General features: G+C 42.8%; 1 protein-coding gene and 1 long non-coding RNA gene across 3 annotated transcripts in view; both read left to right on the top strand.

The window, feature by feature from the left end:
- Positions 1 to 27,488, top strand: part of macrod2 (mono-ADP ribosylhydrolase 2) — a 597,810-nt gene that overhangs the window by 261,426 nt on the left and 308,896 nt on the right. The gene's annotated exons all lie outside the window — the stretch shown is intronic.
- On the top strand, positions 22,500 to 25,345 carry LOC133117921 (uncharacterized). The gene is made up of 3 exons (XR_009706338.1): positions 22,500 to 22,654; positions 24,389 to 24,670; positions 25,211 to 25,345. It is a non-coding gene; the product is annotated as an uncharacterized LOC133117921 (long non-coding RNA).

Below are 27,488 nucleotides of genomic sequence, written 5' to 3' on the forward strand. Positions count from 1 at the left end.
GTTTATTGTTGTTCGCCAAACGGCGCCTCCGCGTGTGCCGGTGACACCGGCGGCGTGTTCCAGCGCCCCGCTCCGCTGTCGGCACGGCGACGTCCGCGACGGGCCGCGTGGGACGCCGTTTCCAAAGGAACCGACCCCGAGTCTGCGGCGCTTCTGCGCGGGAGGAGCTGATGGTTGCTGTTTAACGCCGCGGCGCCGTCTCGGCCCGGGCGGCGTTTGTAGCACGGCGCGGTTCGCAGAGCGACTGCTAATTGCGTGTTTCTGACAGGGCGGCGTGCCGTGCGAATAGGCCCCGGAGATTTCCGTGTCGAGGTGGCAGGTTAAGGGAACAGAACAGAAAGCTATTCCGGCTAACGGTTTGTCATGTCTACTTTCCTCACCCCCCCCTCCCAACCTTGCCCACCCCCCCAAGCCTATTTTGATAGCTTCTCACACCACTTCAGCGACACCGTGCGCACTGTTGGATTGCAGACTGCGGTCTCCCTAGTCTGAGCGTGTCACGGCATCGATCGGACGCCGGATGCTGTCAGGTCTTCTAAGGCGGATATAGAATACCTTGCCTGGCGGAGAGAGAGAGAGCCGTCAGGACACAGAGAGAGCGGGGGGTGGGGGGGCATTAGTCTGTCGAGTGGTGTCTTTCTCAGGATGGCTTCATTAATACCCCCCTGGCAGCTCTTTGAGGAAGGGTAACATGCTAATTACCCCCGCCTGACCCCTGGCGGAGGTGCCTGAGTGGGACGGGGGAGACAGGGTGAGAAATGAAACGCCTTCTTTCACGTCCAAGTCTCTGTTACACGGTTTGTGTTGGGCAGCTTACATCAATGTCTCTTTTTCATGGGTTTTAATGAGCAAAGAATGGAAACGATCTCTATCAAACCCCATAAAGGTCTGTGGCTATTGTCTTGCAAAAAATGGCTGTCTAAACTAGCGTTTTTAGTCTTGTAATAGGACTTAAATGGACAATAGGTAATTTTGGACTCAAGAGAGGAATTGCAGCAACAAACACCCTCAAACTACAAAACTGTTTATCCCTCGCTGGAACGCCATTGAAATGACATTCGCTGTGGCAATTAGAACCAATTTTCAACCAATGAGCTTGAATTATTGTACAGTTGTACAATGTGTTGGTACAAAGTGTCGGTCTGTCAACTGTATATAACTGACTATAAACACAGGCAGAGGGTGAGTCAACTTGTTAGTGAGCATTTTTCAATGATAGGAAGGGATTTACAATGGTCTTGTAATGATGATTTATCACAAAAATCTTACCTTTAAGATCTTGTTTTGTTTCTCAAGTAGAAAATATTAGCATGTTTTAAGATACTGTTTGCTTGACATTTTCTCACCCCATTGGTAAATCTATCAAAAACATAATATAAGACTAAGATACTAGTTATTAACTAACTAATGCGGTGTCATTATTATTAAGATGGGATCAAAACATTGTTATTTTTTATTTTATTTTGAAATGTATTTATTGATTGATTCATTTGTAGTTCTGAAGTGATTAATAGCAGGGAACGTGCAATTTGTGAATCTGTTATTGGAGCTCTGAAACATCGGTGGGTTTTGCACATCGTCTGAGCGATGTGTATTCGTTGGGGTGTTGCGCCTCCGTATTCATCACGGTAATGAATGGAGCCATTACCCACGGCTTCCCGCAAACGAGGAAGGCCCTAATGCGCGGATCCTTTAGTGCTCCTTTAAATCCGTGCGGAACTAACCCGCATATCGATCAGTGCCCGGGACCACCGTGCTAGAGCCAGAACAGGAGTCACGCCCCGGCCCTCAGGGGTCAGAGACGGGCCCCGGCTCTCAGGGGTCAGATACGGGCCCCGGGGCACAATGGGAACAGTGTCCGTTTCAGTGCCAGAGGATTTGGACCGTCCCCGCATTACACTCACCTGTTTTCCCCCAGATGGGGGTGCCGGAATTAGCGAGAGCGCGTCCTTCGCTGAGGGAAGATGTCTGTGGAACAGAACATAGCATCTGGGCATCTTCTGATGAGCTTCTCAGAGGCCTTCTCCATATCTCTGCCTTGTTTCTGTTGAGTTATATGTATATATGTATATATATATATATATATATATATATATATATATCTAGCAAATTGCAAGGCGGATTGGACGAGTTGAGAGCACAGTGCTTTGGTTGATGTCTCATTTTCGAAAAAAAAATATGAAGTTCTCCATGTGTAAATATAGCAACAGTGGGTAGTAAAGGATATTTGAAATGGCGTTACACAATAATAAAATGTCAGTACAAGCACTTCTATCAGACCACATCACAAAGTAACCTACAGACCACTGCAAAGACCAAACATTTTTGTTTTAGTCTTATATTTACACTTAAAATCTTTCTAGTACTTCTTTGCTAAATAAGACAAAACATATTCAGCATATGAGGTGGACAGACTCATTTCAAGATTTGTCAGTGGGGCAAGAACATTTTACGTGCCACGCAAACAGTACATTAAAAGAAGCAAAAAAGTCGAATTCCAAGACTAAAACAATTAAGATTGTTTGCAAGCGCAATCGATATTCATTGCAGCGGTTTTTTGTCATGAGGAGGAGAAAGGTGGAGCCCTTTCTCTACGGCATCATCTTTCTCTATACAGTACATACCAGCTGGGCACATTTACACGCTTTACCTGTACGGCCACACTGCCGTTCGGTGAATTCTTAAAATGGCAGTGTCTTTCAGCAGCTCATTAAACTTCACCGTATGAGCCTTTGTCTGCGGAAGCCGGAGCGCTGCATTGTGGGAAAAGGCAAATGCGATCGCACCGCTGCTTGTCCTCTCCCTCGGGAGTCAGGGGTGAAAGGAGATAATGAATACTTTCACACTTTACCTTGAAAACCTCCGCCGATGGCCTCGCCACCAATTAAGATCCTGCAATCGCCCGCACGCGGCCCTTATTAAACCTGACCTTCCAATTATTTTTTTTCTGAAATGGCCCGTGATTGGCTCACCCCCGCGCGGCTCTGTGTCCGCGAGGGGTGGCGGGCGACCGCGGCGGAGCGGTTGGTGGCGTGACAGGGGCGCGCCACGCCGGGGCTGTGGGAGCCACGGCGGACATCTTCCACGTGTCGCCTCCCCGCTTCCAGCATCGAAGAAGCGATGGGATTCCTACACGCGTCGCCCTGTACGGACCTACGTACCTTCAGTTTCTGCACTTTAGAAATTGAGGTGCAGAAAAGAAAATAAATGTTTTACTAAAATCTGCACTTTAACCCTGCTTGATTGTATTAAGTCAAAACAGCAAACATTTTGTGACTGCCCAAATACTCTCACGCTGCATGTAATGGTATGAGGTCTTGATACCAGTGTGGTGGTGTAATTTTCAGGGCTCAATTAAGTCAAACAAGTTTTAGTCTTGTAATGACTAATATAAATATCAGCTTGTTTTAAGTTACTGCTGGCTCAAGTTAAATTTGCTTACCCTATTGGCAAATTTTGAAAAGAGTCAAACTGTATCACCTCATTTTCAATATATTTAACTGAGAAAATATAAGACAAAATTACTCGCTGAAGCTGACTTATTTTTTGTTTTTAAAACAAGCTAATATTTTCTACTTGAGAAAAAAAGATCTTATCTCATTTCAAGTCTTATAAGACTAAAAAAGTTTAAGACATTTTTTGCAGCGTGGGGCTTCCTGAATGTCTCCAGTAACCAGTGTGTAGAGCGTAACAGCATGCCACTGCAGTGATGAAGACGTGGGTCTGCCAGAGCTAGCGCTGTTTGGAGCGTGGCCTGAATCCCCCAGAGGGCTGTGTGTGCGTGTGTGTGTGTGTGTGTGTGTGTGTGTGTGTGTGTGTGTGTGTGTGTGTGTGTGGGGGGGTGACCTGGTGAGGTCGGTCTGATGCCGGTCTGTCCGTCTGCGAGCCCAACACCCCCCCCACACCTGATGCGGCCCCCGTCCTGTTTCAGCAGCTGTGGGGAACAGACTGTAAATTCCCTCTGCTGACATGCAATCCCCCCCCAGACCCCACAGGCACTGCCACCCCCAGCGGGGGTCTACTGGGGCCCTGGGAAAGTCAAAACAACAGTGTCGGTTTGCGCCCCCAGCCTTTCAGTGAGGTCAGATTTGAGCCTCTCCTGATCCTTTGAGTACCGTCATATTTGGTCCTGTCCTGGTCTTTTGAGTACGGTCATATTTCTGTCCTGATCCACTGAATACGGATGTCTCACTTCTGCTTTAATGGCAACGTGCACTCAAGCTGGCGTGGAATTTCTGCAAAACCTGATGATCCATGTTATCCCAGCATTATATGACTATGTTCTAAAGAGCATTGTGATGATAGTTTTGTCAGTGTTCAAGTGTCCCCATAGATGTTTGGTGGGGTTGAGGTCAGGTGATTGTGAATTGTACAGCGCTCCTAGTTCTTCTTTGGTCTTCGAGTAGTTCTTGCAAAGCTTTGAAGTGACTTTGAATCTGTTTTAAATCCAAAATCCTAAAACTTTCTGTTTATTTCCAGGATTACATGCAAAAAAATCCCCCAGATTTTCAATGTGGTCTCAGACTTTTGGACCCCACTGTATGTGTTCATTTTCACACACATCATTTGTTGTGTATTATTACATGCTGTGCTCTGCTGCTTTTTCACGTGTAGTGAAATGGATTTTGTCCAAACACTTTCAGTACCCTTTTCCTCTCTATGGGGTACTGCCGCTTTATGCTAATCGCTATTAGCATCTGAAGGTGCCTGTACTTTGGCTGCTGCCTCTTCGCTAAAGGCTAGATAGATAGAAAGATAGATAGATAGATAGATAGATAGATGCATTTATATAGCGCTTTTCTCACTCTCAAAGTGTTTTACAGTGATGAGGCGGAAACTCCTTTCAACCACCACCAATGTGTAGCAACGGCAGCCATTTTGCGCCAGAACGCTCACCACACACTAGCTGAGGTGGAGAGGGAGAGAAATCCAGGAGGTAATTTGGCGGCAGGTTGAAAGAGCCAGGGCTGGGAATTTAGCCAGGCCACCGGGGAACCCCCTGCTCTTTGTGAAGAGCGTCATGGGACCTTTAATGACCGCAGTGAGTCAGGGCCCCGGTTTTAAGGTCTCACCCGAAAGACGGCTAAAGACTCCTCCACGTCGTATCGATTACCCCAACGCCGCGATTCAGGCGGCCCCATTACCGCTATCGCTCAGATATACGTTTATCGTTTTCTCTATAAAGATGATCCATTATGTAAAAGCCGTGGTGAATAGGCCCCCATTACTGTACCCCGGCGCAGTTTATCTTCATTGTTGTGGTAAAGTGCGCTCGTGAAGAAACGTTTTGTGGCGCGCCACACGGCGATATATCACCCGGCGCGCGGGCGAGAGACAGGAAGTGAGACGCGGGAAAGACAGAGGCGGGCGCTGTGTCCGCGTGTGACCGAGCAGTGGAGTGATAGGCCCAATGTGTAAGCCGCCGGCCTCCGGAGAATAGAAGTCGGTCAGTTAGCAGTCATTAAGCACCGGCGGTAATAAGGACTTGGCATACGGGGGATTGGGTTCGTTCATACATTAGTTCGAAAGCAATTTTGCCTCTGCGTAAATGCACTGTGGGAAATGGGTGTGAATTTTCCAATTTAACACGTTTGTGATTACATTATGTGCGAGGTACTAATTTAATTTTGGGTCAGAAGCTTTAAATTAGGGTGAACTAAATGTGCTGTGAAATCGCTGCAGACGGCATGTAAATTTTAAGCAAAAAAAAAAAAAAAAAAAAGGCTCTTTATTCAAGTGAATGTTTTTTTGAATGGCTGGCTGTCTGTAAGTGATTAATCGTTTTGGTCGTCGCGTTAATATGTAATCTTTCTTAATTTCATCAAACGCGATGAAATATTGAGTAAACCTGGGATGGAATAAGGGAAATGGGCTGTTGGATCATTTTGAGTGACATACGGCACTGAGTCTAAATTGTAGTTACGCTTTCGATTCTACAGTGAATTAAAAATAACCTCAGCTCTAATCAAAACCCAGCTGTGTGTGCTTCAGTTGTTCTTCTGGTAGCTCTTGTTCTGTTTTTAAAGGGAGCACGCTCGAACACTAAAACTTTAATTCCCTTTATGAGACCAGGTCAAAGGTTCTGCATATTAGCTGGGCTTTGGAGCTATACGCATTTCATGAGGGCAATTAAAACAGGGAAGAAAAGCAGAAAATAAAGGAATCCATGCTGTGTCTGTCTGTCTGTCTGTCTGTCTGTCTGCCTGTCTGCCTGCCTGCCTGCCTGCCTGCCTGTCTGCCTGTCTGTCTGCCTGCCTGCCTGTCTGTCTGTCTGTCTGTCTGTCTGCCTGCCTGTCTGCCTGTCTGTCTGTCTGTCTGCCTGCCTGCTTGCCTGTCTGTCTGTCTGCCTGCCTACCTGTCTGTCTGTCTGTCTGACTGCCTATCTGTCTGTCTGTCTGTCTGTCTGTCTGACTGCCTATCAATCAGTCTGTATGTCTGTCTGTCTGTGTCTGCCTGCATGTCTGCCTGTCTGTCTGTCTGCCAGCCTGTCTGTCTGTCTGTCTGTCTGTCTGTCTGTCTGTCTGTCTGTCTGTCTTGTCTTGTCTGTCTGTCTGTATCAGTCTGCCTGTATTGTCTGCCTGCCTGTCTGTCTGTATTTTCTCTAACACACAGCAGCAGACCCAGTATATTTTACTTCAGGCGATATGAGTCATCTCGTTCACGGTTGTCGATCACTGAGCCAGTCACCGTTGTTACTTTGCCGTCTCTACCTTTCTATAACCTTTCCCAGGTATACCTGAAGCGTAAGTGCATGTGACACCAAGTCGAGCCAGAACTTCTGCAAACTCACGCCTCTCCTAAACCCCACAGCAGGTGTTCGGTGACTCATCCGATCCAAAGTCTCCTCACAGCGAAGCGTCTTGTCTGGCCCAAGCAGGGCCCCACACACTCCTGCCGTACCCTGTGGTCTTTTTACTGCTGCCGTGTTGAAGTGCCCTTCAGCACTCCGCCACAAACCTCTTCCAAAACCGAAATACATCGCCCTCAGCTCTGTAAGCAGTTTGGCCCTGCCCTCGTGTATGAGGGTTTCTCTACCCAAGGTTTGAGATGCTAAACAGCCTACACGGTCATCAAAAGAGCTGAAGAACAGAAAGAAGTACCAAACGCAAGGGCTACCACTGTCCCACTCAAAATTCTAAAGAACCACTATCCAGCCACTTCAGAAATGCTACATCATTTAGTTTGTATAGCATTTCAAATACTTTTATATTTTTTTGGTATTGTGTATGTTCGATGTGTTTACTGTGTAATCCTTTTTAGCCCGGTTTCTATTGGAAAAAAGATTCTGAATCTCAGTGGGACTTCCTGGTAAAATAAAGGCTAATGCAAGTACATAAAAAAATTAATGTATGTGTTGAACATGAACATTGTTTGAGAAGGGGTAAAAATTTATAGTAACATTTAATTTTGTCTCGAAAACTATGCTTGGGTGTCGAGAAGGTTTCCTTGTGCATTAGAGTGCATTTAAAGTAATTTTATTTTTGCCACACCTAATGCTACTAAAGATCTACTTTTAATAAGTGTACTGGCTAATGGTTGAGGGGATTTAAGTAGTTGTTATACAAGTACGCTGAGAGACATGATCCAGCACACTCATTAGAGTCACATCATGCAGTTTGAAAATCCTCTCAAACTCTCCCAACAAGCTTCGGACATGAACTGTGGCCCACAGCGTCCTGCACAGTTCGCATCGTATAATTATATAATAATACTATAGTATAATTCATAAAGCCTTCATTAAACATGCATAGTGGTCTGAGTCCCACACTTTCACATGTTTCTTAAATCATTCATGTTTTTTGTCCAAGAGACTGTATCGCATGTTATGTCACATTTGTTAATGTCATTTTGCACGTCATCCTGTCATTATGACCTATTTTTACGTGTGAATGATATTTAGAAATATGTTATGACATAGTCAGAACTTGGCACGCTTCATATCTCCAGACAGCTTACTTTTTAAAGAATTTGGGAAAATAATCATGGCATTAACCTGGATTCAATCAACGATGGTCCTTTGATATTACTTGTGTTAAATAAATGGTAGCAAATGATAGAAAATTACGACTTTGACATCTTCTCAACAAAGAAAATCTAACTTTTAATATCCCTGTCGGAAAAAGTAAGCGCTATTCTGTTTGTAAGTCTATTGAGATGTATTGAAATTGCCTGATATGAACTCTATGTGCAAAAATATATTATAAAACAATTCTGACATGGTGGTCCTGAATTTCTCTGAGGCAAGGTGAGACGCTGATCAACACTTACAGGCAGTTATTACTAGCAGTTATTGCTGATAATGGAGGTTTTGCCTGTTATTGAAGCTATGGGGGCACTAACTGTTTCCCAAAACACTGATTCTACATGTACACATACGCCTCGGAGTGCTTCATTTGAGTCTGCGAGTCTGTGATTTCGTAGCGGCGTACAGTTTTAATAAAGTTTCTCGTGGTGTATCGTAAAAGTGTTGTGTGTCTGCCTGAGCTACCATAGACATGAAGGACTGCTTTGTGCATGCAGTTTCTCTGCTGTAATTGGCTCCTGTACACTTTAGCCTGACTTATAGGCCCATGCCATATTTACAAACAATTCCCCTTTCCTGAAATGAAAAGCCTGAGTACCATAGATCTGCACATTTAGTAGGCCTGTCTGAGCTTCCCGTCCTCATTTACCGTGAACTCTATCTCAAATGGCTTTCTATGGTTTCATTTTTTATAGTAATGGACAGTTCTGGACCTGGATGTCAATTGGTCATCCATCTGTGGCAATGTTCATTGGCTTGGCTAAATAGAGTGTTCATTCATCATTTTAAAATGGCGTTTTTCACTGACGTAAGAGTCAAGTGTATGAAAATGGATATACTTAACTTCTTATTAAGCCTGCTTGGAAGGATATCTGCGGGACCCTTGGCCCATACCTGCCAACCTTGGAACCTCAGAAATGGGGAGATTTTCCAAAGCAAGACAATGGGGTCCGGGGTCCTCCACCGGAGAAATCTGAAGAAATTCAGAAGCTGAAATGTATGATAAAGAGCCTCAATACCTCAGTTACAACACAGAGGTAGCTAAATAGCTTGCCGTAAATATGTGCCATGTTTAATCAATTTGGCAAGTGTACATGAAGCATATTGTTCTACAGTATGTTGCTAGGCTATGCTGGCCCCCATATCATTGCATACTGTATGCGCTCAGTTGAATGAAGGCACCCTCTCTACAAGTTTGCTATTATATTATAGATGCCGTTTTGAAGCAAATAGAGTAGATGGCTAGCTAGCTATCCATGATAGAAAATAAACTGTGACGCCATTTTGATCAAATCCAAGGTCAAATGTAATTTTAATACTAAGCTACACACGTGACAGCAAACCTACCATGAAGCTGTAATGACATTTGGGAGGCTCCTGGGAAAATCAGGAGGGTTAGCAAGCACATCTTTGGACTGTGTTGTAATCTTTGAAAGATTCTAAAAACTTCATAAATGGAGCAGTTCAGAAGGATGGCACAGATACACATATCGGCCTCACACGTCAGAAAATGGTTAAACACATCGGATAACTTTATTAAAGGGCCCAGTGAATAATTAAGGAAAGAATATAATTGGATTTGGAGAGAGATTGATTAAGTAGTCATACCTGACAGAGAGGAAGTCCACATTCCAAAGATGGCTTCTTTTGACCAGCAAGGACTCATGGGCTACGAGTGATTTCGGGCCCATTTATTGTCTCTTGGTTTAAATAAATTTAAAACATTTAAAATGTTTTAAATTAAGTGTTTTATGTGTTGTTATTACAAGTCCTACGGAGGTCCCTGGCTAATTCAATATTATATAAAAGAACAATGTTTTCAGTCTACCTTGCAGAATTAATTTAAAAGTGTGTTAATGTGCAACTTTAATTATGAATTTTGATCTCATATTGAAGTGGGGAAAAGGCTTTTCTTGCTTGTAAGAAGCATGAATGTAGGAAGGTGAATGCAAGCTTATGAGGTTATACCTGAATGAGCCTTGATTAAATTCATAGAATTGGGATGACAGAAATTAGGAGAGACATTGAGTTGCTGGAACATTTTTAATTTCAACAGCTCAGGCTTGGTTTTTCCACTGAATACATTTTGTCTTGTTTTTTTCCCCCTCATTTTGCTGCCTGTGACATTCAGTGAATACCCAAGGAAACAATAACAGGCTACCTTTTCTTCTTCTTGACTTCAAATGATTTACACATACAGTTGTTGCCACATACATTTTTTTTTGGACAGGAAATAATGCTTTACTTTTTTACAATGGCACTGCTCTCAGTGCAGATGTGTGAAATCGTGGACAGATCATTTAGACTGTGTGTGACACACAGGTTGTAGTTTTCTCTGGATTTGACCTGGTTTTGAGTCTGAACTGACCTGTGGTTGACCCTCCCTTGATGAGCGTAACAGTGGGAAGGTGAGTAATGGTGAGATATGTAGGTATCTCATGGGAACTGTCACAGTGAATGACTGCACCGGGTGCATGAGTCTTACTGTCAAAACAGGTCTGCTGGGCGCGGTAGCGGTTAGGAAACTGGGCTAGGCGAGAGGTTGCAGGTTCAAATTCCCGGCAGAGTGCCCCTATAGTTCCCTCGAGTCGGGTCTTTAACCTCAGTCACTTCGGTAAATGTCTAGATGGATTGATGGATGATATGATTCATGTCAGCTTCGCATTCTTTCTTGGATAATGGAATCTGTGAAAGAGTTGTGGTCATTTCCATTTAGGAAATTGGCTGAAATTCTAATTATTAATACAGAAAAAAAAAGCCATTGAATGTAATGGGAATTTTATAAATTGTTCAAGTTTAGTTTTGGCTAAATTAAAGTCAATTTGACTCCAACCCGATCCATAAAATAAATTAATAAAGTAATGAATAAAGGGCGATTGGTGGCCATCTTAGGATATATCACAAGCTCACAGTTCAGTGGTGCCCCCATGAATCAGACACTTCCATGGGGGAGGCCGTTCATTGACTGTAGCCTTCTCTCGGGAGTGAGATACATCTAAAATGGTGGAGTAGAGAACCAAATGAAGAAAAAAAACATACATGTCTTTGTCCCAAGACTTATGGAGCTCACTGTATACAGTACTGTGCAAAAGTCTTAGAAAGTGAAAGATTGCTTTGAAACATAATGAAATGTTTTATATAATGAAAAACGTACTATAAAGAGCAGTAAACAGTTTAAACTAAATCAATATTTGTTGTGACCACCCTTGTGTGTTTAAAACTGCCTCACTTCTAGTAGGCACACTGTCCTGCAGTTTTATAATGAATTGGCTGGTAGGCTGTTGCTAACATATTGGAAAACTTGTCGCAGTCCTTCAGCATACTTTGGCTGTGTCGCTTCAGGTAATCCCAGAGAGCCTCACTCAAGTGTCTGAGAAGTGGTCTGCTACTCCATATGTTGCTTTATTTACTGAAATAGAAATATTTCTTTTTTTTTGGGGGGGGATGAATTAAAACACAGGAAAATGGCAGTTACAAGCAATAATGTATACACGTGATATAACTGAAGTAACAAACTAAGCTAGCAAACAGAACCGTAAAAAAAATAAAAATAATAATAAGAGTGCATTTATGGACATATCTGAACGAGTATTTACATACTGTGCAGTTTGGAATCATTCACCGTCATTAAAATAAACCGTCTCCGCTCTTGGAAGATAAAGGCGGAATGAGACACTCCGGCTGTGCCTCCCGGTGCCCTCATTAGGAGCGGCAGGTTGCCGTGGCGGCGAGCGTGGATTTGGCTGACGAGGCGGACGCCAGCGGAGACTCAGACAGCGGCAGGAGCTGCGCTTGTCATCAGCGGCGCGTTGCTTAGCGCCCGCGGAGCGGAGGTTTAGCGCTGTCGGCGGCCCCCGGGAGGGAGTCGCGTTACATCAGAGCGCTGGAGCGGCGGCCGGCGACAGACGGCCAGCGCTGGGCGGGCCGGCGCGCTCTGGCACCGTTAGCACGTTTATTAGCAACGCTGATCACCGCTGCTGGGCCCGGGGCCCTCACGGTGAGGCCCACCAGCACAGCCAAAACCACGTTTACAGCTGATTACAGCCAGGGTTTTAACCCTGCTAAAGCTAGGTTTTGAAACAACTGGTCGCTAGTTTACCAGTTCAGAACAGTTCTCAGCTCAACGTGGTTTAGCTGGTTGACCAGTTCAGACCAGCTCCCAGCTTGACCATGGTATAGCTGGTTGACCAGTTCAGACCAGCTCCCAGCTTGACCATGGTTTGACCAACTCAAGCTATGTTTTTGAACAGCTGGTAACTGGTTGACCAGCTCATACACATTTAAAAAAAAGATATTACAGGGAAGAGGTGAACTCGGCCCTGTGGTTTGGTGTGTGCTTATCCTCTGGTTTAACACCCTGCACTGTTGCTTACTGGCAGACTTGCTGGAACTTTCCCACAATGCCTGTCCGTGACTCAGGTGGATGATGTCATTGTGCCCTGGGGCTAAATATGGTGTAAGGGTCACAGGGCAGTCTGAGTGATGTATGTAGGTGGCTCTTGTTCCCAGAACTGATGGATAACGCCTCACGCCTTTTCCTCCAAAACGCATTGCTGCACCATCAAAATATATGTGACGCAACATATAATGAGTGAAAAGCACATTTGGACTTATTCGATTTCCTTACAGGCCCATTATTCTCTCCTTGTCCCAGAAAAGAAGAAAACAGCCAGCTGAAAATGTTAAATCGATAGAAGTCGTTTAAATCTGTTTGAGTTCGTCTCTCAGTCAGCTGTAGTCCTGTCGGTTACTGTGGAGGACTGTCGCTTCCTCACACAAGGCACTCAGACATCAAATGACTACGTGATCACTTCTCCGGGAAGAAACTTTAGTTCCATTTCAGGAACTCGTAGCAGGTGCAACACTATTTGTATTGCGCAGAAGATCTGTAAGTGTGGCGATACTGGCCCATACTCTTCTGTACTGTATGCATAAAATCGTTAATTTTGGCAAAGGGTCTTCAACCATTGGCCATTCATGCTCAGTTTTTCAGCCAATGTATGGCTGTTGTAACAATCTACCTTATGTTTAAACCTGTGTTTAAACATAACATAAGATAACATATCATAACATATCATAACACCAGAAGCCATTCAGCCCAGCATTGTTCATCTTTCCTACCACTAAAGTGTACCTGATGCTTATGTTTTAGTGTCTGAGTGGCACCAAGCATTGTAGGTTGGCATAGAAAATGGCTCCGGTCATCTCTCTCCCAAATAAAAACATGGCTTCACTGTTTAAGATCTGTTGACCTGGCTTTCACCGGCAGCATTCAACGTCACTTGCGGTTCCCTTGAAAGAATGTGCTGTATGTGGTGCTTGACTTTTTGCAACACTTGAGAATTGAGTTAAGGCGTTTTCATGTCACACCTGAATTTTTAGGCATCAAATTGCATCTTTACTGTGTGTAAAGTGACAAAGCACATGAGGGACGGGTCAGGATCAAAATGATCGTCTTCCACGCAGATTTGTGAACCGTGAATATTACAATGTTCTGCACAAACATTAGTGGGTGCTAGTTTGCCTTGGGTCCAGGGCCCAGAGGGGGTTAAATCGCTGGAGGGGTGGGGGCATTTTTTGGGATCAAGGAGAGTCTCGGTGCTGCCACGATCGAAGGTTTCTCTTGTTTTGAAATGGTGGAGCCAGGTCGATCCTCGGTAGGCGGTAAGATCCCTGGCCCCCCCTCCACCCCCGCCCTACCCCTGAGGTCAAGCCCCCCCTCCCTTCTCCCTCCCTTCCTGGCTGAAGTCCAGGCTCTTTGATGCTATTGTTTAGCAATTACATTCATTAATTCAATGTACTGGCCTCAGTAACTTCAAAAGAATGTTCTGGAAGGAAAAAGAAGAAACCTAAAAAAAACACAACAGAAAGAAGGCATCCACACTCCCTCTCTCTGCAGTGTTTTTGGTTTCTGCATATATATCCATGCAGGTGTGTCATGCTAATGACAGCACATAAGAGCGAGTGTGGCCTTTGCAATCTTTTCGACATGAAATGTTTTTTTTTCTGCTTCACCTGGAGGCTGAAGTTAAGTGAAAGGTAATGAATCAATAGGGAGTTCTTAGTGGCCGCTTTCATGTGCAAACCAGCCCAATAAATCTCCAGGACCGGGCAGAAAGGGCTCAATCGTGTGTTTGATCCCGTTTTTTTCAAGGCGATTAAAGGAATATGGCTTGATGTGGGCCCTCTTTCCCTTTCGCCCTGGCGTCCTGGTGTGCGTTTCGGAAGTGAGCTGTTGAATTGTGGTGGTGTACTGCAGGTACTGCAGAAAGATAAAGCTTCTCAAGGCTGTTTTTGTTTCAAGCTGCACACACACACAACCCTCCCAACATCCCAGCGCAAGCGTGCTAGTTCCAGAGTGGACAGCACAGCCGTCAAACATCTAACCAAATGCATGCCATCTGACCCTGAAGTCACAATACACTTTGGTTGGCACACCAGTGAAACTTCTGAAATATATAAAATGGTTAATGGTAGGCATTCATATAGCGCCTTTATCCAAAGCGCTGTACAATTGATGCTTCTCATTCACCCATTCATACACACACTCACACGCCAACGGCGATTGGCTGCCATGCAAGGTGCCGACCAGCTCATCAGGAGTATTTCCAAATAACTTGAAATGCCAATAAAGCATTTTGAGTTTGAAAGAGAGAGAGTGAGATAGACTCAATTGTAGATCAATCATAAAGCCTATTTCTCATTATCTTGATGAAATTGATACACCTTGATTTGACGTCTCAGACACTTGAAGATCCAGAAATATACCCTACCTTTGTGAATTTGTTTCAAACACTGAAACGTTTGAATTAATATGCAGGTACATATGCATACACTTGCATGTACAGTAATGTAAGTAATATTGTAACAAACAGCTAATTTTTCATCCTGAACAGCTTTATACATATAAAAAATACCAGAAGGTGAGTTTTCATTGTAATTACTTGTTTTATTGTTGCTGTTTTTTTTGCCTCTCATAAATTATATTGAGAAATAAGCTCTCTTTGCAGTGAAATTAAGCCTGTCCCCCTTATTGTAAATTAATGTCCATTAAGAAGATTGGGGAGGAGGGGTTGAGACAAAATAGGAATGTGTAAGTGGAGGCAGTTTACCTATAACTACAAGATAAACTGCAAAACATTCACAACGGCGCACAGGGAATGTTAAGTAGCTGGAGTGGAGTGGCAGGCTGTGGGATTGTTAAATTGCTGGATGCTAACCCTGGCGTCTTCTGAAGAGACTGTGGATGCAACACGGAGTGAATTAAAATGTTCGTCTTTGATTTATTCAGCCACAGGAAGTTGTTAAACCTCCAGAAGCTTCTTATAAGCTTCCCAAGGGTTAGCTGGTCTTCCATCATGAATTTTGTAGTTCCCCCTGTTGTTCCCCGTGTTAGAACAGGAGTGGTACACAGTGCTAAGTACCCTGGAAAGCAATGGGAAGGATACAGAGAGAAACCTGCCAGCCCCTTGTGCGCCGCAGTCTGAAATAGCATGGAGCCATTTTGTAGTGAGGAAGTCTTCACTGTGTAAATAAATAGCCCATTGAGTGTTTACTTTAGAAGCAGACAGTATGAGGAAGATTGTATATTAGTGTCCGCTGCGTTTATTTGGAAATTCTAAGAACAATACTTGCTGGCAGTTGGGGATGAGCAGGTGGGTCAGTATTTTGACTGTCAGCCTTTTGTTTTTAGTATTTCAGCTGCCATATTTACATATTTATACCTCTATATATACTTCAATTGCATTTTCATTATCAAAATTGTGGACTGCGGTCAGGCGTTTGATAAATTAAGTACAAACTTAATCAGTCAAACTGATAATATAGCTGATGATAACTGAACACACATGTGGACACACGATGCAAGCCCCAAAATTCTGGAGGAACCACTGTAATATAATATAACCAAACATCAAGAAAATAAGAAAACCAAACTGGTTGCAAGTGTTTTTTTCCCCTCAACTGCCAGTTAGAATTCTCTAGTGATAGTGAATTTGGGTGTCAGTCACCAAGATGCAGAAATCCTAGGCATGTGTAAGGAACATCTCCATGGCTTTCTTTTATTGACACAAGGCACACTGCGTTCCTCTGTCAGCTCCTAAAGGCAGAGCCTCACGGTGCCAGACAGACGGCTTGGATCAGTCTCTTCATGTCAGTAGCTCGTCCCTCAGAATATTATTGTGACAGTTGCAGGTGCTTTCTAGAACCTTTCTGTCTTATTGACTGGGCATCATCATATACCGGATGCCATGTCATCTAAGCCTAGTTTAACCCCTGGTTTACCGCAAAAAAATGGGTTCCTTTGGGCGCTTGTTGACCAACGCGTCAATGTAAATGAAATTATCACGTGATTAAGAAAGATCCATTGTGTTATCTCTGTCTCCTCAAGCTGGATAGCAATAGTAAATCAAAAATGGAGGACGTGTGTGTGTGTATGTGTGTGTGTGTTTCTTAGCTAAATGGCACAAAGTCCAGTCACATGACACTGAGTATTGAAACCTATAGTAAAAAACAGCAGGATTAAAATAAAAGGAATAAAAAAGTATGGAGTTATATTATGTATTCCTCTATCAGATTCGAGGGGGAAAATGAAAAGGTGTCACTGTTCTGTTTTATCGCAGGAACCTTTAATATCATGGTTTAATATTGCGCGGCCATATTTTTGATGAATCTGTTTTGCATTTAGAGCCGCAGCATGTAGGCCTATATTGTTCTTACTCTTCTTGTGCAGGTTTTCCATTGAAGTGTACCGTGATCTTAATGTTTTAAAATTGTGTGAAAAATTATGTTTTAATTAAATCTGAAATCATTTTTGGAGCCTTTACGATGTATATTTTGCAGTATCTACAGTAAATTATCTGTTTATTAGAGCAATAATTTTTTAGCTCTGATTTCATCCAACCTTAGCACTTTTACCCTGGTGCATCATATCTGTTGCGGTAGGCATCTGTGTGTGAAATTACTTGCTTAAATTAGTGAGGCTGTTTTATTTTTGTTGTGTTTATGTTTAGCATGCTCTGGAGCCTGTCTTTTCATACCCAGCCACAGGATGCGTCTTCCGTGCTGTAAAAATAAGAATACGAAGATGAATCCTGGAGATTGCACGTGATATTTATCACCAACTGTAAAATATATTCTACATTCTTGTACGTACCCTCTGTTGTTTTTTGTTGTTATAGCAGTTAGGTTGAAATTGAAAACGAAAAAACAACAACCAGAGACCAAATAAATACCAGAGACTTCAGAATGAGAACAGTTGCTACGGAAATAAATAACTAGCAAATGCTTGAATTTTCATGGCGGGTTTTTTTCGACGCTGTGTTTTCCCTGTTATCTGACACTAGGACAGCTGGACTTTAAATGAAAGACTTTGACCCTCTGTCTAGACGTGCGGAGAGGAGAAGGCAGGTGGCTCAGACACTTGATCCGCACACCTTTGTATGAGTGGATTTCCTTGCATTGGCACAGAATTCCACTGGAATTCCACCTCTTGGGTTCACACACCGACTGGAACTGTGTCAGCAACGGATAAGGATAAGGACCATTCCGGTCAAGTGCATGTAGTCTGTAAGTTGGAAACTTGCTTTTATAATGCAGATGCAGTTAACTTTGGTTCAAGCCCTGGAGTAGCCACGATGATATTACAGTTGTTGGGCCCTTGAGCAAGGCCCCAACACCGTATTGCTCCAGAGCGGGATTGTCCCCTACTATTGCTCCAGGGAGGGATTGTCCCACTGGTCTAAACAACTGTTAGTTGCTTTTGATGAAAGTGTTGGCTAAATAACAAATTATTAGCATTATTACATATTATTATTATTAATACAAAGACATGCAGGTTAGGCTACTTGTGGGGTCATTAACAGGGCTTTGCTGCAAAAGAGCATGCACGCTCAGACCTGCCCTGTATAAAAAAAGGATTAATAAATACATTACATTATTGGCAGACGCTCTTATCTAGAGCGTCGTACAGTTGATTAGGCTAAGCAGGAGACAATCCTCCCCTGGAGCAATGCTGGGTTAAGGGCCTTCCTCTAGGGCCCAACGGCTGTGCAGATCTTATTGTGGCTACACTGGGATTAGAACCACTGACCTTGCATGTCCCAGTCATTTACCTTAACCACTACGCTACAGGCCGCCATACATACGCTATATTCTCATAATAGTGTTGTTAATTAATCATTTGTTTGTTTGTTTATTGTATGGCAAATCCCCTTCGCCATTGGTCATTGATTATTGGTTGTACCAGATGATTTGAGCATAACACCTGTTCTGCAGTCTGTTCCTGTTCTGTTACCATGATGTGAAAATTGTCTATCTCCTCTCAAAGTCATTGCTCAAATCATTGACTGCTGTATTTTGCTATAATTTCAGCTTTGTCACAGTTTCCAGAGATAAGAAGTTAAGAAGTTTCATTGTGCTTGGGGCTATTTTCCTGATTTCAGCTCAGTGTAAAGCCATTAGGTTACAGGGTCATCAGAGTCCCCCCTATGCTGGAAGAGGGTGGTTAAAATAGAGGTGTTCAAAAGATAATGCTTTCTCAGACCCTGACCTGCTTTCAAAATAGGTTTTTACAGAAGCTTAGGAAAGGCAATAGGGTGCGGTTTAAAGAATAATTGAATTGACATTTTTCTCAAGAAACTCTTTCAGCTTTGTAATTCCAAACTGCAAAGCAGTTGACTTCTCTCCGAAGGTGACCTCACTCTAACTTTCCTTTTCTCCCCACCGTTGAAATGTCTATAAAACACGTGAAATAGTCCCTTGGACATTGGGATTTACGGTGTTATAGTTCGTGTCGATATGAGGAATGAATTTGAAAGAGTTGAGCTCTGACAGAGCCGTAGAATCGGTGCGGGGAGAGGAGCAGTGCAGCTTGTGCGGACACCCTGAGCATGTGATCAGCAGGGGTCCATATCCCCATCACAAACAGGGGGTCCATATCCCCATCACAAACAGGGGGTCCATATCCCCATCACAAACAGGGGGTCCATATCCCCATCACAAACAGGGGGTTCCATATCCCCATCACAAACAGGGGGTCCATATCCCCATCACAAACAGGGGGTTCCATATCCCCATCACAAACAGGGGGTCCATATCCCCATCACAAACAGGGGGTCCATATCCCCATCACAAACAGGGGGTCCATATCCCCATCACAAACAGGCTAGCTCATTTCCCCACACAAGCTCTCCCACCCAAACGTTGACATGGTGCCAGAAGTGCTCAGATCTCCATATCCAAGCTGTTAGTACCATTGGCTCAGCACACACATCAACCGCATGGTTACTTATTTTTGTGTGTCAAACTTATGCACATTATGTATTTCAAACAATATATAAAAGATATAAAAGTATCTACTTTATTTGGAGTATCTTCTGATGTGCAATGTTTGCTGGAAAATAAGCTTGCGTATGTATTTTTCTATTTTTTTATTTTGATGCAGATTGTGTTCCCTGCTGTAAAATTCAGATATGCAATTTAGAGCAGCTTGTGAATTTGGCTGTTCAAGCTGGTCATAAAGCTGGTCTAGCTGGGTATGAGCTGGTCAAACCATGTTGAACTGGGAGCTGGCCTCAAAACCTAGCTTGAGCTGTTTTTGTCAACATGGGTAACTATTAGCTAGTGTTGGTGGTGACATTTTCAGGGTAGTTAACAAGCTAGTGAGGAAGAGTTAGCAAATCAAAATGCCTTATAAACTCAAAAGTGGATCTCAGTAGAGAAAAAAGAAAATGTACCAGGAGAAAAAGGTAGCTAAGTTGCCAGTGTTGGATGGATTTTTTAAGAGCGGTTGCCTCAACCGTGGCAAAATGTCTGACCACTATTTTAGGATATATCAGTGACCTTCCGTTTGCTTGTTTCCCTGTACCGGTATTGTTAACATTCTTTTAAAAGCTCCGTTGTGATCTCCTTGCATTTGCAAGAGTTTGAGATTTCCCCTGCTCAGTTGAGTTCTGTTACAAGTTCTACAGCCTGCTGATATAAACCTGAATATAGATTTAGGAGGAAAAACTGAGATATCCACAAAAACTAAAGCTACTGGCAAAACTAGGTCACACCGCAGATTGATACTAGAGATTCTCCTGTCTGCACAAACAAAAGAGGGGTTTGATTATTTACGGGAATTCTCTGGAATGAAGTGCCCTGTATGTGGTCTGTAGATTGTAAATATTATTTAAAAAATTGCCGGCGAAGCTGTGAGGTATCGCTTCAGCACGTTTGTTTACTCTGTCCAGGAAGCAGGAGGACTGGAGCGAGAGAGAGAGAGATAAGTGCACCCATCGTTTTCTCTTCTGCTCATAATGGCGAAATGATCCTGCATCTAATTTACTTTGCAGTTAAAGCCAATTACCCTGCCGTTATTTGGGTAAAAAAAGCATGCGATTAGACTACCGTTAAAGTTAAGTTGAAATATAGAGACGGATGGGCTCTGTTCGAGAGACTTTCATCTTACACGTGTTAGTCAGGTAATTAGGTTATAAAATCTGAAAAAAAATAATAATGAGGCAAGAGCTATAATATAATAGCTTAACCCACTTTCCACTTCTCTTTTTATGGCCGTTTTCCAATACCTATAATTAGCCTCTCTCACGGACAAAGAACAACATGGCGCTGTATAATAAAGACCTCACTCCTAAACCTTGTAAATAAGGTGTGAGACAGCAAGGCGCAGCACCCAGAGAAATAAAATATGTTGAAAATAGAAGCAAACTGTTTTAAAATGAATGTAGTGCTCCAGCCTGTCCTCTGGGTCTAGCTTGTTAAAATGAAGAGCAGGACTAAGAGACATGTGTTGGCGAAATGTAATTATATTTTGCTGATGAGAGGCACCTGGGTACGTCTACGCACAGGAAACAGGAAGGTTGCCATCTGCACCAGCCTTCCAATCCCACATTTTAGAACAGGTACTTCCACAGCATAAAGGTTCCAAATACACCCAGAGACAGTAACTTACAAATAAAATCATACAAACTGTATAAAAATGTCGACTCCAGAAGACAGTGTAGCCATGTTTTATACCAGAGAAAATATCTTAAATACATATTAGTTTTGCTAGGCCTCTGTTCATGGAGGAACAGGTTGCCTGAGCTATTCTTAAAGTACTGTCACTGACCTCATTGAAATGGTCTGATACCAAAGGTGCTATGTTCTAAATAGTTTAACACACCTAGGTGTAAATACCAGGAAATAAAAGGTGAAATTCTGAACTTGTCTCGTGTTCATCTTTTTATCTCAAACCAAAATGCATTCAGGGTATTGCAAAAACAAAGGCATTGGCCTTTTGGAGGGGACTGTATTTCACCAATATGCAGTCCTTTCAGATCCTTCTCGCACTTATAGACTCAGTAATGCAGCCAGTGAGTCTTTTTATACACACTAGCCCAGGGAAGGGAGCTCTTCAAAAACTGATGGATGGATTTATTAGTCTATTCATTCATTTATTCACATTTCTGGCATGCACGGGCAGTTTGTTTGCTATCTACTGAAAAGGTCAAAACAACGGCCTTTTATTGGATCTATCTGCTGGATTTCAATGCGCCATATATCATTGGACATTTTATGTGCTAATATTTCAGTGCCCTCAAAGTCCAGCTTTCCACTTTTATGCGATGAGAAATATGATGCGTTTGACATATTGACAGTAGGGATGTATCTTGCCTTGTCAGGACGCCTTGTTTTATGTTTTGTGTTTTGTGTTTTTGCCTTATTTCGTTCTGTGCAGATGAATGGTGTGATACAGAGTTTTGGACTTTGACGCATTTGAATGAGATATTTTCTGTCCTCTCTTTCTGACAGCTTGACAGGTTACAATGACTATGAATAACTTCGGTATATGCGATGTTTTCTGACAACAAGTAAAGTAATAATTGCACGCATGTGTGTGTGTACAATTTGTATGGTCTACTTTTGTTAGTTTCATTTAGTTGTTAATTTTAGCTTCAGAGTTTCAATATGAGGTTTGATGTCTGGAATGTTTTCTGATGTACCTGCGAGGTAAGGACTCCACTTAGCCTCTCAGGAAGATTTACACAGAACCTTTTCAAGGATTTCTGTGCCTCATAAAGACTCTTTAAGACACAGGTGTCAAACTCCAGTCTTGGAGGGCCGTAGTGTCTGCTGGTTTTTGGGGTGTTCTGGGTTCATTCAAGTCATTGATTGGTTAAAGTATCCACACGCCTTGTTCTCAAGGCCTTAATTGGCCTTAATTGAAACTGATTGAAAGGAAACCACAAAAACCCGCAGACACTGCGGCCCCCTGGGAATTCAGTTTGACACCCCTGCTTTAAGATCCTCTAGGTCAGAGGTCACCAACCCTGGTCCTGGAGAGCTACTGGGTCTGCTGGTTTTTGTTTTCACCTTAAAATCAGCACCCTGTTGAGGCCCAGGTAACCAGGTGAGGTGAGTTAGCTGTGTGATCAGCTGCTCTAATTACAGTGAAAACCAGCAGACCCTGTGGCTCTCCAGGACCAGGGTTGGAGACCACTGCTCTAGAGCCTCCATTAGCAGCTGCCATAGGTCACCGTTTCTTTTGGCCTGCCAGAAATCTCAATTTTCATCACAGTATCGTCATTTCGATGGAGCTCCTCCATCCTGCGGATCTTTGATAGGAGTGTCACTTTGGAAACATGCTGAGTGAGTGTAGAAAGGGGGTAATTAGCTGTGATCTTTGTGCTTTTTTGAAGGGAATCAAGCCATAATAGCAACTTTTGTTTGGCTTTAGTGCAAGTACAATACCTTTTTCCAAGTGTAATGATAAGCCACGTTTGTGTGGTTCACTTTGACATCTTGTTAGTGCAAGATCATTTACAGCACCAGCCAGTGCTATATATATACACATACATACATATATATATACACACATATATATATATATATATATATATACACATACATACATACATATACACATACATATATATATATATATATATATATATATATATATATATATATATACATACATACATACATACATACATACATACATACATACATACATGCATACATGCATACATACATACATACATACATATATATATATATATAATTTTGTGGCCATGAAAAAAACTCTCTTACCAGAAGCCTGAAGGGATGTTTAGAATGAAGCAAAATGGACCTGCTAAATGGAAGGTTTTCATATGGAATACTGCAAGCTGATGACATTTTAGTGGTTATTTATACTGCTATTATAATTAGAAATATTTTTTTAAACAGCTCTTTAAAACAGCTCCAGTCTCCTTGTCACCAGTTTCCTGTTCCTGCCACACTTCTTTGATTTGAGTCTTAAAGAGCTTTGACGTTAGTTTCAATACAATACAACTTCACGTACAACGTGCAACTTAATGTGTTGTAATTGCATATACCCTTAAACTGGAGTGTGCTTAATTGAATCAGGAGAGAGACACGATACCTGCTTCATTTCTCAATTAATGTGGCCTAATTAATGTTCTTTGCCCTGCGGTTTGCTGAAGCCTAATGTAGCTTGTGTGAAATGTGTGTGGCTTTTGGATATTCACCTCCATGTTTAACAGCCTTGCCTCTCTCCGGGAGCACCAACAGATCTGTATTTATTTATTTTGTGCTGTTCTGACATTGAAATTCTGAGCTTTCATCTTAGCCAGCATTCGGCCATTTCACAAAAAGCCATTCAAGCAATCTGGCTGCCTATTTGAAAGTTGCATGTGGAGGAGAGTTTTAGATGGGTATTAATACTATTGTTTAGAGACACAACTTTATCTGGGCAACAAAACTACAGTTCTAGAAGTGAGTTCTTATCACTCCATGGGTAAGCCTTGCGTCATATTATTTTGTTGTGTTTAGCTACATGGCTACAAGGTAAGACAAAATGCAGTAGTTACTAACAAAAATAGGGGTTCACAGACACTGGGACTTCTGTGTGTGATTGATTACACACAATTAGATACACTTTACAAATTATAATAAGCTCATGCTGACCTGCTAATTTTCACACTCATCATTTAATTCATTCCAATGGTTCTCACTCCTGGTCCTGGAGAGCCACAGGGTGTGCTAGGGTCCTCACTCCTGGTCCTGGAGAGCCACAGGGTGTGCTGGGGTCCTCACTCCTGGTCCTGGAGAGCTGCAGGATGTGCTAGTTTTTGTTTTCACCTTAATATCAGCAACCAATTCAGACCCAAGAAACCAGGTGGGGTAAGTGAATTGTGTAATTAACTGCTATAATTGATCAGTGAAGTTCTGAGTAACACCAAAGCCAGCGCACCCTGCAGCTCTCCAGGACCAGGAATGACGACCATTGATTGATTGATTGATTGGTTGATTTATTGATTGATTCAGCCAGTCATTGATTGCTGTAGGGCTGTTTTTTTTTTTTTACATTTCTTGCAGCTGTTGGTATTTTTCCTGTAGAGAGTCCCCAAGCTGTGAATTTTGGGAAAAGATGTCTCTCCTGTCATGTGAGGGTGTGGGACCTGGCTTGGATAACTGTTTCCTCTGAGGGATCCCAGCATGCACCTGCTCCTGGGCGTAGCATCGCTGCAGGCAGCAGACACTCATTCCCCCCGAGGGCACCGCGACACGGAGCGAAACCTTCCCGCTCGCTGAGGATAGGGAACGGAAGGCGTGTCTGAAACAATGCTGTCTCCTTCCGAACATGGGAAAATAAAAAACGTGTGTGTATATACATTCAGTGACTACTAATTCTGATGAATAGCTAATACAATACACTGCTGTAAAATCCTGCTATGAAAGTTTGACCAGCTTGAAAAATGAGCTGGTCAAGCTGGTCATAAAGCTGGTCTAGCTGGGTATGGGCTGGTCAACCAGCATGATCAAGCTGGTCATGAAGCTGGTCTAGCTGGGTATGAGCTGGTCTAGCTGCTAGTGCTGGTAGCTTGTCTGAGCTGGTAGCTGGTCAACCAGCTTAAGGACATTGCAAGCTGTTAAATGTTCTTTCTAGGAGCTAGAAGTAGACATTAGGAGCTCTTTCTTTCGAGCAAAGAAATACAAGCTCATCCTTTGCGGAAGTATTTTTTCTGAAAGTATGATGTATAAATGGATCCACCTCTCCCCATCGTCCACGTCTGTAACTGGCTTCAAACTTCAGTTAATTCACATTTTCTCAATTTCCACATTTTCTCAATTTCCACATTTTCTCAATGTCCACATTTTCTCAATGTCCACATCTTCACTTCTTTTTCTCACCTCTAGCCTCTCCTGATGGGTGGATCTGGGTGTAGAAAGAGGAGCAAAGAAAAGAATAAACAGGAGAAAAATAAGCCATTGGAATCAGGCTCCAGTGCAACAGCCCCATTCGACTCTGCTAGCAGCAGGCCTGAGTGTGTGCAGTAGTGTATTTGTGAATTGTTTCTGAAAGCAGGAGGTCCGGACCATGTAAGCTGATTTGCTTTCAGGGCCAGGTTTTTGTTGTCTGGGTGGGAGAATGTTCCTGTCCACACAAGCTGTGAATGAAAGATGAGCTTTCTCGCCCAACCGCTGTCCGCGGCGTAAATAACGGCCGCTTCGGCCGGGGTGCGTCTTGACAGGGGCTTTGCGGCGGCTGTTTGTTGTCTCAGCTACCCGGTCAGAGGTCGGGGAGTCGTTTGTAAAGCCCTCGGTGGCTCAGGGTGCGAGTGAGAGAGGGAGCGCATCAACCCGCTCGACTGCAGGACCGCCCCTCATCCTCGCTGATGTCGAAAGGAAGTAAATAAACTAAAATAAAGTTCAGCGTTCAACAAAAAGCTAATTGTATGCAAACGAAAATACATGAATCAAGAGGATGCGAGAATTGAATTTAAACACAAAGAGCTGTGTAGTTGACAAATTGATTCTGCAATGAGATAATGACGTGGGTGTATGTTTGCGTGTATGTGTGTGTGTGTGTGTGTGAGTGTGTGAGTGTGTGAGTGTGTGTGAGTGTGAGTGTGAGTGTGTGTGTGTGTGTGTGTGTGTGTGTGTGTGAGTGTGTGAGTGTGTGTGTGTGTGTTTGTGTGTGTATGTTTTGAAGGCTTTGTCTAGAACTGTTCTCTAGCCTGAATAATAACTGTCATATACGAACCTGCCAGGAACAAAAATGTACTATAGTGCCGTACTGTCAGGAATAAGATACGGGGCAGTTCACCTTTCTCTGAAATCTCTGTGCAGTTTCTAATTCAGATCTGCAGATGGGGAGGTGGGGTGCAGACAATGCCTCTGGAAATGTCATTTAAATTCAGGCACGATTTTCGCTTTGAATTCAATGCGCTTAACCGGTATAAGGGAATACGCAATTCTATCAAACCACATTTACGTTTCATTCGGATTCAATACAACAAACCTAAAACCTGTTAAAGAATAATCCAACAAACAGGAAAAAGTTATTGCTTTTTACAAAGAATATATTTGTTTACCTCCTCAAATTCATAATGTATGAAAATCATTGAGGAATATGATCCTAAATTATTCACTAACTTTGTCTTATATTTGGGGCCTATGGTATGTAGAAATGTATTGTTATTTAATGATGAATCAGAGGAACTATTGGAAACTCAATACTGACAAAGCTGACAGTGAATAGTGAGATACACTGTACCATTATACCATCTCCCCGAGATGTTGGGATAGTGAAGGACATCCCAATCTTAATCTTATTTTACTTTTAGTAGTTCATAGCTGATACTGAGGTATGTTTTGGATCATTGTCTTGTTGAAATGTCCAGCCTCGTTTCAGGTTCAATTTCAGCACTTGCTCTGGGACATTAGCTTCTAGGAATTGTTGATATATAGTTGAATCGATTTTTTCTTCCCCCAACACAATATTTCCTGTGCCTGTGGCAAGGTTCCTTGAAATGTTTTTGCTGTTTTTCTAAATGTATCTTTTGTGGTTGAGTTCGATTTTTACTTCATCAGTCATCCACAGCATTTTGTTCCAGAAAGTCTCTGGCTTATCCAAGAGTTGTGTTGTGCACACCACTGGTGTCACTAAAACTTTCTTCAGGTCCTTTGCAGTGAAATGTGGGTTTTGCTTTGCATACCTGATCAGTATACAAGCAGTTCTATCAGACATTTTCCTTGGTCTTCCTGATCTTACCTCGACTTCCATTTCTCACATATTGACTCAGTGAAAATTCCTAGCTGAAAAAGCCAACCATAAGTAATCCGCAGTGTCAGTCAAACAACTTCTCATTGGCACAAAACTTACTTCCTTACAGTCGGTAGCAGTTGAGGTACTGTAAAGATTTCTAGGTGGGCTTGTTGTGGTTTGATTCGACTGCATGTGTCACTTACCCGACTTTGTGCGTTTGATGTCGACTGGCTGTGTGGGTATCTCTTGACAGAAAGATGACAAGCTAAAACAAAGAAGAGCCATGATTCTCCAATCCCTCCGTGTATCTTGTCAATCAAAAGTCAGATGGCTCTTCAACAGTTATTGTTTGAAAGATTTTTTTTTTCGGACACCTACCCCCGTGAATGTTGATAGGTCCCTTCTGATTGGAGCCGATATCTTATA

Source organism: Conger conger, chromosome 18 (assembly GCF_963514075.1).
Source record: "Conger conger chromosome 18, fConCon1.1, whole genome shotgun sequence".
NCBI classification, from domain to species: domain Eukaryota; kingdom Metazoa; phylum Chordata; class Actinopteri; order Anguilliformes; family Congridae; genus Conger; species Conger conger.